Source organism: Mixophyes fleayi, chromosome 1 (genome assembly GCF_038048845.1).
Source record: "Mixophyes fleayi isolate aMixFle1 chromosome 1, aMixFle1.hap1, whole genome shotgun sequence".
Lineage (NCBI taxonomy): Eukaryota > Metazoa > Chordata > Amphibia > Anura > Limnodynastidae > Mixophyes > Mixophyes fleayi.
In genome coordinates, this window is record NC_134402.1 from 432,731,916 (window position 1) to 432,744,958 (window position 13,043).

Sequence of the window (13,043 nt, forward strand, 5' to 3'; positions counted from 1 at the left end):
TTCCTATGACTATTATCCAGGGCAAAGGGACAAACGGGCCACACAATGGCCTAGTGGTTAGTACTTCTGCCTCACAGCACTGGAGTCATGATTTCGATTCCTGACCATGGCCTTATCTGTGTGAAGTTTGCATGTTCTCCCCATGTTTACGTGGGTTTCCTCCAGGTGCTCCGGTTTCCTCCCACACTCCAAAAACATACTGGTAGGTTAATTGGCTGCTATCAAAATTGACCCTAGTCTCTGTCTGTCTGTGTGTGTCTATATTAGGGAATTTAGACTGTAAGCTCCAATGGGGCAGGCACTGATGTGAAGGGGTTCTCTGTACAGTGCTGCGGAATTAGTGGTGCTACATAAATCACCTGACTGGGTCACCGTCAGGTGACCCCCGCCTTCAACCAAGGAATTGGCGCATTCTGGGAGACAACTGGAGCGTCTGAGAGGCCAGCCGAAGATGGGATCCCAACTAGTTGAACAAGAGGTCCCACTGAACTATGCAAGAGTGGAACCGTATGGAAACATTTCAAAGGTATCTCACCCATTAGTTTTATATATAGTAGGATGTAGACCTGAAGAAAATGCACCTTGTTCATTGGTAGAAACACCCTCTACAATCTGGTATAAAGGCAATGAAAAACATCCTCTGACAGGGGACCAACTTCTATTTTTGTCAATTTCGGTTCCAGCACTTGTTTGAACATCGAAAGATGGAGCCGGAGTGTCTGATCCGAGTTAGCCTTTACTAAAAAATTATCCAAGTATAGACTGATGCAAAGTTTATGGGACATAACCGTGCTGCGATGACCACCATGATATTTGTAAAGACTTTGTAAATACTTATGGTCTCTACAAGGCACTTAAGGAGCCTTGGGAAGGCCTAACAGAATTGAAAGTGGGAGTCCCCCACTGCAATCTGCGATGGGACAAAAGGAGTCATTTGGCTTGTGAACCAGGAAGAGGTTTGAATAGAAACTTCTTCTCCTTTGTCCCTCTGGGACCTGGCAGATAACTCCAGCATTAATAAGAGAAGTCATTAACTATCTCATAGCCAATCTCTTTACTTTGTCTCGTGGAGTGGTGGAAAAGAAACGGCGAGGTGGCTGATTATGGAGGTCTATCATGTCGCCACATTGCATGAATTCCGTAATCCACCGATCCTGAGCGGAAACCGCCCATTAGTTCAGGAACAAAAAAAAAACATCCACCGACAACAGCCGCAAGGTGAAGAAGAACCCCGGCAGGTTGCAGGCTTTTCAGGGTTCTTAGGCCCTGGACACTTGTTGGAATAGGACAGTCTGTCCTTCTGTGACTGGTTCCTGGACGTGATTGGCTTACCTCTGTAAGACTGCCCACAGTTTAAAAAGCCACTCTGACGGGGTAGACGAAAGGAATTAAAACAAGGTCCTCGTGGCTTCTGGACATTAATAGGGAGGAAGAAACTTTTTTCTCCTGTAGCCTGACTTATGATGTTGTATAGCTCTGTACCTAAAAGAACAGAGCTGACATAAGGAAGAGATTCCAAGGACTTTTTGGATTTGTTATCTGCATTCCATGAACACCACCACAAAATTCTTTGATCTGTAACTAATGATGCAGAGATGGAAGAAGACACTAAGGCTGCATTCCGGGCTGCCTCAGATATCCTGAGGCTTCGTTCAGATGCAATGCCAGAGGGAGCAAATCAGATATCTGTAGACTATCAACAAGCTGATCTGCCCAGGTCTCTATCTCTCTAGCCACTTGTGTGGAAGAAAGCATGGTCTTCAAAAGAACTTTCTATTTTATGGTGAGTGCTATTTTTACAAGTAGCCGAGCCAGGTACAGAAAGAGTGGTACGGCATGCCAAGCGTTATAGGTGTATCCAGCTTATGGTACCTGTTCCCATTGGGCCATCTCACCCAGCCGAAGTGAAAAGAGGCTTGGTAACCTACGCGGTACAATCAATTTTCTGTCTAGCCGTTTCCATGCTGACTCAATGAGATTCGTCTGCTCTTCAGAAGGAGTAAGGCAGACTACACACCTCTTCAGCCTCTTTCTCACTTTGGTCTGAATCAGAGACCACTAAGAAAGGATGAGCAGACTTATGCCTTTTACAGGAAGTCTGAGTTTTCGTGGACTCAAGAAATGTATTTAATTTTTCAAGTTTCTGTACCAATGAAGTAGACCAAGAAACTTCCACCTGGATTTGACCCTGGGAATCAAGGAGAGTTGATAGGACAGACTTCCCCTGCAACCTTTGAAGATGTCGTAAGGGCAGCTGTCTTAGAAGCCTGCACTGGTACATTTTGAAGTAGAGTGATAATTGCATCCACTGCGAGTATCTCTGCAGGATGGGTGTGCAACTGAAATAGCGTCGCCACTGACTGTCCCAATGCAGTCGCCTATGCTGGATCCCCATCTGAGGGATGCCCTTGTGAGCACCCGTCTTAGCCATCTGCATCACAGTCCACACAAACTGACTCAAGATCCTACCATCCACTGTGTTAGTTTGGTTTTACATTTTGCAGAGGTGAAATATTCTACCTTTGTTTGTTTTACTTTTGTCAGACATGTCTTCGCAATATTTATGATGCAACAGAAATAAGTAACCTGCAACTCTATATCAATAGTCCCAGTTACACTTACACTACATTTATTTATTTTGAACTTTTTAAATATACAGTTATGTGTCTATATAAACACACATATATATCTCCTAACTCTACAGGGATAAACCCAGAGTTGTACTCCAACACAATTTGTGTTAATATACATAATGGAAAAATCTTCACAATAGAAAGAATCTCAACAGTATGACTATCTATGTGAAGGAATTAGTAAAAGTATGTAAATATTCTACAGATATCAATTTGTACAAATATGTGTATGATAAAACTGAGGTAAGGTCTCATCCCTCCAGAACCAGGTCTAGGGCAGAGTCTGAGGTAAAACTGCTCAGAAGTTTGTTTAACTGTCTCTAACTGTCACTTCTCCTGCACTGGCTCCAATGGATCATACCAATTTGTGTAGGGGGAGCAGTCCTATGTGAACATGACATGCTCCTCCTCAGGTTTTAACCACTATATATGTGTATAATAATACTTGTATCTGTCAAGTAAAATGTATATGTTATTATTAAAAAGGAAAACAGACAGGCCATAAACAATCACACCACAGAGATAATAGATCGTAGAACCACTTTTGGTTTGACCCTGGCTAATGCCTCAAAACAGTATGGAAATTAATATCTGGTTAATAAAATGAACGTCTCAGAATAATTTAACTGAACACTCATGTAAAATACTGTCTCCATTAACTTTAGAGCCCTCTATAATAAAACTCGAAACTGTAGTTATATTGAAGAGGGAAGGAGCCAGCCGCTGTAATCTAATAGCTGATGTGCCCGTCTTCTGTGAGGGGAGCAGTAAACTGTGCTCCTCTCATTTAGGTGTTGTGGCGGGAGCTCTGCTCTCACTCCCAGCACTGTTTGCGCTCTCATTTTTCTGGCCAGTGAGAACCAAGTTCCCCCCTCCGCCTCAGCAGGGGACTTGGTATCTCCATGTAATGGCCGCTCACTGATCAGGGCACAGCGCTCGATGCCTGAGGCAGCGCGGACCTGTCAGGAGAAGTGTGTCACTTTTATGGCTGGTGAGATCCAAGTTCCCCCCTCCACCTCAGCGGGGGACTTGGTATCTCCATGTAATGGCCGCTCACTGATCAGGGCACAGCGCTCGATGCCTGAGGCAGCGCGGACCTGTCAGGAGAAGTGTGTCACTTTTATGGCTGGTGAGATCCAAGTTCCCCCCTCCGCCTCAGCAGGGGACTTGGTATCTCCATGTAATGGCCGCTCACTGATCAGGGCACAGCGCTCGATGCCTGAGGCAGCGCGGACCTGTCAGGAGAAGTGTGTCACTTTTATGGCTGGTGAGATCCAAGTTCCCCCCTCCGCCTCAGCGGGGGACTTGGTATCTCCTTGTAATGGCCGCTCATTGATCAGGGCACAGCGCTCGATGCCTGAGGCAGCGCGGACCTGTCAGGAGAAGTGTGTCACTTTTATGGCTGGTGAGATCCAAGTTCCCCCCTCCACCTCAGCGGGGGACTTGGTATCTCCATGTAATGGCCGCTCACTGATCAGGGCACAGCGCTCTATGCCTGAGGCAGCGCGGACCTGTCAGGAGAAATCAGTGTCAGTCAACACGCGGCTGTCACTGCCTCTAACTGAAGAAATCTTCCAGCGTAACTGAAATGGATGGAGCGGTGCTCCGTTTAGTCCTATGGGTGTAAGTGCTGCTTACAGCACTTACCCCGTCCTAAGTAAAAATAAACAATAATAATAATAAATAAAAGAAAATCTATTTTAACTAACAGCAAGTACTGCAGAGCAGTACTGAGAACAGCCCAACTCTTTGGGCACTTAAATAACACTGATGAGCTACAGGGGTTGCAGAGGGGAGGAGCTTCTATCAACAGTTTCATTAACAGTTTAACTATTTAAGTGCCAACTCCATGTGCCCTCATACAACCCCATGGCAGCAGTGTCCCCCAGATTGGATGAAAGAGAAAATAAAATAAAGGTATATTTATTCTATGGGAACCCATTCATGAAGTCTAACCTCTTTCAAGTAAAAGGTTAAAGTCACCCAACACAACTAGTAAGATAATTGTGGCATACACAGTATCACATTAAACAGCAAAATACAACATGCAATATTTAGTTTCCAATTTAACAGTCAGCGTCTACTGGAGGTAACTGCAACTTTAAAAGGCAATCCAAACTATTATTACTTCACAAATATATGTAGTTATAGTTATATAGTTATATTATACTTGTATTATAGTTGTCTTTTCCCTGGCCAGGCTTTGATGGTGCACATAAATGTTAATTAAAACTGTTTGCAAGCTTTTTAAATCCTGAACTGGAAACACTGTATAATCGGCCTGTCCTGAATTACGGGTAGATCTCCCGGACTCCGGGGGGAGAGCTGGCAATTCTCCCGCATCTGCCACCTCCTAGTGAAGTGGGCAGATTTCAAGCCTCCATGATGCAATTCTCCAGGAATCGCATCTTTTTGGCCCGTTTGCGTCATTATGTCACAGGGGGTGGGGCCAAAATGATGTAATTAGCAGAGCCCCGCCCCCTCACACCCATCTCCACACCGAGACTCCCGGAGGCCAATCTTCAAAGGTTGGCAACTATGGTTTTACTGATGCATTGCAGGGGCAGCCAGAGCGGGCATTCCTATTAGGCGCAGCTCCTGATTCTTAGCTGGACTCGGAAATACACAACTCACTGACTCTTGTGAAGATGTATTTATCTTAAAGTATTTCGCTGGATGACAGAACAAAATGGCTGACTCTGTGGGTCTCTAATGCTGGACTGTCTCTAACTCCTCTGCCTTACAGCTCTTATTCTAATATCAATGTTTTGCAGTTTCTGTCACTGTTCCCTGACAACCTCCTTTCTGGGTAGGATAATTAAGTCTATATAAGTTGTCTTCTCTTACTGTATCCTTATGACTCCGGGTTACAGTGAATATTCAGTCCTACCTGACTGCTTCAGGCTGTACACCCAGTCCTATAAAACAGCTTTATCACACTCTTCAGGTTTCTCCTCAGCATACAGGCTCCATTACCCGGCTTCCGGCTCCTTCTCCCACTCTCTGGCAGTTAACCGCTGTCACCATGGCAACGGTGATGTTTTCTTACTCCGGTGGCTCTCACAGAACTCTCCTCCTTTCTCAGCAAGTCACATGATTACATCCCACAAACACAGTCAGCTACTGTCACCATGGCAACGGGTGCCTCTCACAGAACTCTCCTCCTCTCTCAGCAGGTCACATGATTACATCCCACAAACACAGTCAGCTACTGTCACCATGGCAACGGGTGCCTCTCACAGAACTCTCCTCCTCTCTCAGCAGGTCACATGATTACATCCCACAAACACAGTCAGCTGCTGTCACCATGGCAACGGGTGCCTCTCACAGAACTCTCCTCCTCTCTCAGCAGGTCACATGGTTACATCCCACAAACACAGTCAGCTGCTGTCACCATGGCAACGGGTGCCTCACACAGAACTCTCCTCCTCTCTCAGCAGGTCACATGGTTACATCCCACAAACACAGTTGTCCATGTACTCTAAGTTATAGGGTTCCTCATCTTACTTAAGTGATATCATCATCATCATCATCATCATCATCACTTATTTATTTATTATTATTAACATCAGTCCCTGCCCCATTGGAGCTTACAGTCTAATTTCCTAACACACACAGACAGACAGAGATAGAAAGACTAGGGTCAATTTTAATAACAGCCAATTAACCTAATAATATGTTTTTGGAGTGTGGGAGGAAACCCACGCAAACACGGGGAGAACATACAAAATCCACACAGATAAGATCATGGTCGGGAATTGAACTCATGGCAACGGGTACCTCACACAGAACTCTCCTCTTCTCTCAGCGGGTCACATGGTTACATCCCACAAACACAGTCAGCTGCTGTCACCATGGCAATGGGTGCCTCACACAGAACTCTCCTCTTCTCTCAGCAGGTCACATGGTTACATCCCACAAACACAGTCAGCTGCTGTCACCATGGCAACGGGTGCCACACACAAAACTCTCCTCTTCTCTCAGCGGGTCACATGGTTACATCCCACAAACACAGTCAGCTGCTGTCACCATGGCAACGGGTGCCTCACACAGAACTCTCCTACTCTCTCAGCAGGTCACATGGTTACATCCCACAAACTTAGTCAGCTGCTGTCACCATGGCAATGGGTGCCTCACACAGAACTCTCCTCTTCTCTCAGCAGGTCACATGGTTACATCCCACAAACACAGTCAGCTGCTGTCACCATGGCAATGGGTGCCTCACACAAAACTCTCCTCTTCTCTCGTCGGGTCACATGGTTACATCCCATGTGTTAGATGTTAGCACTGTGAGGCAGAAGTGCTAACCACTTACCCCCATTCCAGATATATATAGTCCTTTTTATGGAGTCACTAGTCCTTAGTGGGGTATCACATGACAATTGTGATTTTGCTAAGCTGACGCCATCTTGTTGCCTTATAGCCATTTTGTTCTGTTATAGCTTAAAGACAGATTAGATGCACCTGTTTTGTAGGAGTAATTCATTATTTGCAAGGCTATGCTTATAACCTTGGACATACCAGACAGGAGATAAGCCAACCCCCCTGGGGAGTTTTCCTGTGTGATAATGAGAGAATATAGTAACATCTGTGTAAAGGGAGCATGAGTGGTTAAAACCTTTTGGGGCGTATTTTTCTGTAATACGTGATTTTTGCTATATAGATAGGAACTTATAACTAATAAAGCAGAGTTTATTGTACACTCAAACCATGCAGTGTATTTAATTCTCTCTAGCTGATGAGCTCATAACTGATAAACTGACACTTACAGATGAACAATCTGATTTAGATTCGACACACATAGTGAGAGATATTGCTCTTTCATTAACCATTGGGTGCAACTCCCTTTTATTCATTACTGGAAATATCTGAAACGTCTCATTTAGAAATTAAAATATAAACTTTATTATTTCATGTTAAAATAAATGTAAAATGCAACTCCCTGGCATCACTTTAGCTGCCACCACTCACAAACTGTGTCTTTTTGCGGACGACATTTTGCTGTATGTGACTAGCCCGGAGACCTCACTTACACTTTTACATGATTTGCTACAGGAATTTGGAAGGGCCTCCTATTACAAATTAAACACAACTAAAATGGACGCTCTCCCTATTAACTTGACAGAGCCCCTTCTGGGTCGCCTCAAGACGGCCTTCCCATATTCTTGGAGGTCCCTTTCCATGCCCTTTCTGGGAATCATGATAACCCCACATTTTAGATTCCCTCTTGGAGGTCAACTATGGTCCACTATTGATTCAGTTAAACACTCTGGCAAAAGCGTGGCAACATTATGAGGTCTCCTGGTTAGGCAGGATAGCCGCGTTTAAAATGTCCCTTCTCCCCAAAATGATGTATTTATTTAGGACTTTGCCATTTAGGTGGCCCAAATTCTATATTGACAAATTACGTAACTTACTTACCTCTTATGTATGAAAAGGGAAGCCTCCTAAACTAGCTTATTCAATTATGGTACGCTCAAAAAAGACCGGGGGCTTAGCCTTGCCGGATTTGGTCAAATACCAAGACGCGGCCATCTTAGCTCAGCTCTGAGACTGGTCTCTCCCGGGTTCCCCTAAATCCTGGGTCGACTTGGATAGAGGCCTCAATAGTACATTCCCACTGGCTGACCTTCTTTGGATTCCCAGGTCCTGGAGACCCCCTCAAACTACCCTCCCACGTCTCACGTGTGATGCACTGACGACCTGGGACAAATTCCTAAAGACCTCTAACCTTGTCACCCTCCCTACCTCTAATCTTTCCCTCCTTGCAGTATCGAAACTTATTCCCAACCTAAACCTCTCTTTGTGGTATTTAAGGGGCATCACTAATCTCAAACTGCTCTATTCTGACTCAGGGCTATTACCCTTCTCTGAATTGAGGGTCAAATTCCACATTTCTAACCAAGAATTTTACAAATACCTCCAGGTTAGGCATTGGCTACATTCCGTGCACCCACGGGGCTCCTCCCTACAACACCCACCAGCTCTCTTTTTATCTAGACTTTCAACTGGCAGTAACAAAGCGGCTATCTCCTTCTGGTACACCCACCTCAACACAAGTCAGCACCCGATAAAAGCCTCTTCCCAGCTAGCCTGGCAAAATGCCCACAGGATGTCGAGGTGTTTGAATCACTCGGAGATGCTTTACAAGTTACTTTACAGACTCTACATGACCCCCGATAGGTTGCATAAGCTATGGCCAGATCAGTCCAGGACCTGTTGGCGTGGATGTGGAGAGACGGGGGATATTTTTCATGTTTTTTGGAGTTGTCCAGTGGTCAGAGACCTTTGGTCAGAGGTGTACACCTTAATTTCTAAAGTTATTCGAACTTCGATCACTAGTACACCAGAAGTTGCTCGCTTACATTTCTTTCCCCCACAAGTGCTATTGGGGGATCGGTATGTCATAGGCCACATTTTTATAGCTACCCAGGCAGTGATTGCCCAAGCCTGGAAATCAGCCAAGCTGCCTTCCATAGGCAAGATATTTTCTAAGGTTCAGTTAAGCTGTGACATGGAAACGCTGGGAGTCCCTTACTCTTCCTCTGCCTCCTGTCCCCACATCATATGGTTTGAATGGAATAGCTGTGTAGCCAAATCCTCAGCCCTGCCGCCTATGGGGGAACCCCGTCTAACTCCCCACAGTAAAATCAAAGGGCTACTATCTTTGTTGTTGCTCAAACGATTTGTAAAATCTGTAAAATGTTGAGTGGTACTGTTTCATGTGTATTGCCTCCCCCTCTACCCTTCCCCTTGATTTCCCCCCCCCCCCTCTTCTCCCTTGTAATTTACAATATATGTTTTTTTGTTTGTTTTTTGTTCCATGTAACCAAAAGGAAAAAATTTAATAAAATCATTATTGTTAAAAAATTTAAATCAATGTAATATAAAAACCAGCGAAATATAAAAGTGCTGGATGCACTTAATTTGTCTCCTATGTATTTATTGAGGATTTTATACCTAAATCAAGGAGGTTGTATAGTCAGAGTATTTGTTTTAAATTTGTCTCTAGGAATAAAATTCCTTCAAGAACTAGTTGTTAGATTCTATAATAAGAATCTTCCTTAAATATCTCCGTCCTAATTTTCATTCAATCGAACCTTTGTATAGCTAGTTACAATGTTGAATCTTATGATTTATTTTGCAATACAAGAAATAATTGATTCACTATCTCCCAAGCATTCTGTTCTTCCTGGGAGTTTGGGAGATCTAATACAATAAGCAGATCTAAACGGAGAGTCTTTAGATTAGTTCCTAAAAATTCAATGCTGAATCAGCTAAGTCTAGCTCATTTTATGTTGCTAATAACGGCTTATTAGAACATGTATCTAAAGATATAAAATCGTTATCTCTAAGTATTTGTAGCGATACAAGAGTGGACAGATTTGCTGTCTCTCAGACCCTCCATTCTCATTCGGGGTTAGGGAGAATATAGTATAATGAGTAATTCTACTAATGAACGGAGAATCCTCTGACTGCCTCCTAAAAGCGTAATATAGATCAAAGCCTCATTCCTATTAGGAACATTAAGGAGACACAACAAATTCCACTTGGTATTCAAAAACAAGAAGCACTGCAAATATTAGAGGAATTATTAAAAGAAGCATCACAAGGAAGTGATTCATCAAGAGATGTAGATAGAATTATATCATTCAAAAAGAAATCTACTTTCTGCCACAACCCAATAATATGTCCTCAATCATCAATATATATATTAAATTAGTCTTGAAAAATCTGGATATGTTGATAAAAAGACAAAACAAGAGCAGCGCTATATTAAATCATGTTATTTCACTTTTTTCTTATTATTACTGTATGTACCTTTTCACTTGCACTTCGAAAGATCACCTTTTTGATGCTTTGTGATTTTATAATATTATTAAGACCAGATAATTTTTTACATTAGCATTATTTTTATTATCATAGAATGATTTTACACAATACGAGTGAACAACAATAAGATCATACTTTTGATGCTTTGTGATTTTATATTATTATTATTATTATTAAACAACTATTTAAATAACCTTTAGTGACAAATATGATAGAATTTATGCAGGGACTGGAAAAGGATCTCACTTAAATACTTTAAATCCAGATCTCTGTTCTGTGCATTCTGAAGGAAAAGAAATGGACACAACACCCACATAAAAATATGGCACTGTCTTTTTGCATAGCATCTCTGAAGATCTGTTTTTCAACATGTTCCAAGACTCAAATAAAAAAAGACAGTAACATCTTTAGATCCTACACTGGTACTTCAGGTGTTGATGAAGACTCCCTTCGAACCTCTTGATTCTATTTTTTTTAAAATTATTAAACTAGAAAGCATATTTCCTTATAGCCATCACATTGGCCAAGTGAGTATCAGAGCTGCATGTGCTAGGGCATCAAAACCCTATCTAGTTTTTCATCAAGATAGATTGGTACTAAGACCAGATACCACGTTTCTACCAAATGTGATCCCTGCCTATCCCCTTAGTCAGGATATTTTGTTAACAAGGATTAAGGATACAGACAGGCCCGGCGCTCCCATTAGGCAAGGTTAGGCACTTGCCTAGGGCGCCGGGCTCTGGAGGGCGCCACAGATTAAAAATTTCTTTAAAACTGTGCGCCGACCGCTGACCATACCTTTCATGGCCGCCGCACAGCTTCACATACATCCACAGGGAGGGGATAACGGACTATTGATCATCACCACCGCCGCCTCTCTGCTCCGTCTCCTCCCCTCCTCTCACTGACTGTTGGGCTGTGACATCATCATCACGGCCCGACAGTGTCATTGAGTGGAGGGGAGCAGAGAGGAGGCAAGTTAAGGTAAGAAAAGACGGGGGGGGGGGGGGGGTGCCGATTTTGAAAATGGGGCGGGGGGCGCCAATTTTGAAAATGTGCTTGGGCGCCAAGGACCCTAGCACCGGCCCTGGATACAGAGGAGAGATGGCATAAACCTGATGTAGTCAGAAGTTAGCAGAGCAATTTACAGAGGACACAACACTGTCCTTACAGCCCTCCCAAAAATTAACTTAAGCCATAAAAAGATTAGTAAATTGGGTGAAAATTAACTACTTATCAGACCAGAAATGCATAAGGCTTATTCATTATCCCATAGAATAGGTATCCTTCCTGCGCCCCTATAGGAAAGGGGGGAGGGATGGGGATTGCAGCCCGATTCTCTTGGGAATACCCACTTAAATTCCCAAAATTACAATAAATAGAACAGAGATTCGGAATAAGGCGCGATTGGGAAGGTAATGAGATAGACAGGTTTTCTGAGTATCACAAAGTGAGTTGCATCAATGGTAACATATATAAAAAAATATAAAATAAAAATAAAATAAATGTAGCAAATTGTCCACAGTCACAATATAATAAAATAAATAAGATCCCAATATACAATCTTTTCAGGTCATCTGAATGCAATTCCAAATGATCCCTCGATATGCTCCCATCCGTTCCTCCCAGGGTCCACCATATAGTTCACATATATATGGAAGACAAGAAGGAACAAGGGTTTCCTTATAGTGTAGTATTCCAATATAGAATTAAATAGTGCAAATAATAATCAAATGCACTTACATTTAGCAAAAGTAACAATCCACATCAAGGTATCTTTCACAAACGATAAGACTCCTGCTAACACTCTAACATCACGATCATATACCCATACAGTCTTCCAAGTTCAGTTGTTTCAATGCCCAAACGGAAGGTAAAAGAAGAAAAAGTCCCCAAATGGTGTAGTATTCCAATAAAAGATGCGTTTAATAAACAACAATAAAACTTACACTTACATTCTGTAGGAATAACTGTGCACATAAGGGTGTCTTTCAGCGCAGCTAAACTCCTGCTTGCACGCTGACGAAGTCCGAGTGACGAAACGCGTAGGGCTCCAATGAGTGTTGAGATTGGTTACTGGGACAACAGAACCCGGAAGTTGTGATAGAGATACGATCGCAGTGCAGCGTGCAAGCAGGAGTTTAGCTGCGCTGAAAGACACCCTTATGTGCACCGTTATTCCTACAGAATGTAAGTGTAAATTTTATTGTTGTTTATTAAACGCATCTTTTATTGGAATACTACACCATTTGGGGACTTTTTCTTCTTTTACCTTCCGTTTGGGCATTGAAACAACTGAACTTGGAAGACTGTATGGGTATATGATCGTGATGTTAGAGTGTTAGCAGGAGTCTTAACGTTTGTGAAAGATACCTTGATGTGGATTGTTACTTTTGCTAAATGTAAGTGCATTTGATTATTATTTGCACAATTTAATTCTATATTGGAATACTACACTATAAGGAAACCCTTGTTCCTTCTTGTCTTCCGTATATATGTGAACTATATGGTGGACCCTGGGAGGAACGGATGGGAGCATATCGAGGGATCATTTGGAATTGCATTCAGATGACCTGA

At 42.9% G+C, this 13,043-nt stretch overlaps 1 long non-coding RNA gene across 2 annotated transcripts in view; it reads right to left on the reverse strand.

Moving 5' to 3' along the window:
• LOC142109692 (uncharacterized) overlaps positions 1 to 6,085 on the reverse strand; it is a 160,700-nt gene extending 154,615 nt beyond the window's left edge. For both annotated transcript variants that reach the window (XR_012680435.1, XR_012680436.1), the window contains exon 1: positions 5,524 to 6,085. This is a non-coding gene — a long non-coding RNA (uncharacterized LOC142109692). The remainder of the gene's footprint in view (positions 1 to 5,523) is intronic.
• Positions 6,086 to 13,043: the final 6,958 nt, after the last annotated feature.